Source organism: Propithecus coquereli, unplaced genomic scaffold (genome assembly GCF_000956105.1).
Source record: "Propithecus coquereli isolate 6110/MARCELLA unplaced genomic scaffold, Pcoq_1.0 Scaffold15, whole genome shotgun sequence".
Classification (NCBI taxonomy): domain Eukaryota; kingdom Metazoa; phylum Chordata; class Mammalia; order Primates; family Indriidae; genus Propithecus; species Propithecus coquereli.
The window spans coordinates 3,493,048-3,494,200 of record NW_012139413.1 but is presented as its reverse complement, the minus strand read 5'-3'; positions in this window follow the sequence as shown (position 1 = coordinate 3,494,200).

Genomic DNA, 1,153 nt, shown 5'->3' with positions numbered 1-1,153 from the left:
TTCACATATTCCTTCAGGGCAAAGCTCTGCAAAACTCCTAAGACAAATCCTGTCCCAAAACATGTTTAATACTAATTCATGGAGCAAGAATTACTGACACTATAATTGACATATAGCCATTTTGAGGTTGGATATATTGTCTTGGTTTTCTCCTTTAATAGAAATATACCATTAATATATAAATAAAATCCATCTAGGTACACATTGAAAGTCAGATATTTTTGCATCCACCTAAGCAAGTAGAAGCTTCTGGCCAGGCTTTAAGAGCCAAAAATCCATCAGCTGAGTCTTTGGGGTGGAAGAGATAAGGAGCTGGCTTAAAGGCCATGTGTCATTAAGGAAAGTAATGCATTGGGAGTTATAGGAGGAATTAGCATAAGAGGAAACTGAGAAGGGAAGAGAAATGCACACACACAAAAAAATACCAACAGAATGACTGAATGAAGAATAAAAAGAAATGGTACAAAGAGATTTTTCACATTCAACATAATAATATTTAACATATCTACATTTCAGTGCAGTTTGACTTATGGTAAAACTTGGTATTGGATGAGGTTTAGCTTTGTTAACAAACGGTCTTTGTGTGATTCACTCCTCTGATCTCTTAAAATTTCTCTCAGGAAAGGATTAGGTATCATTCGTGACTCAATAGGAATTAAGTCAGTGTGTTATCCTTCCCAAGTGTACCTTCACTTCAACTGTGGAATGAAAGACTTTGTCCGCTAAAAGAAATTTCTTACATCAGTGGTAGAATAGCTTGGGGATGGGCTCTCATGGAACCTCGAAAATGCCCCAAGGTGGGTTGCCACCTCAGTAGAAAGTAAGTCCTATATTCTCTTCCTAAATCTTCAAGTTACCATCAAAATGTTTACTTCCCGAAAGGCAGTTTTACAACCCCATAGCAATTGGGGTTGGGGGGCAGGAAGTTCTAGAAATTGAAAATCACACAAAAGATTTTTTTAAAAGTTTAAGCCCAGGACTTTTATAATGTATGGTGAACACATGAGATTGGTGTCCCTGGCACCTATTATTAGGTTAATAATAGGTAAAGCACATCTACTATTTGGTTACAGTTGTTGATTTCCAAATCCTCTTTTTCCCCCCCTCTGCAGTTGTCCTTTGCTTTCAACAGCAATTCTGTTCTTTTTAATTT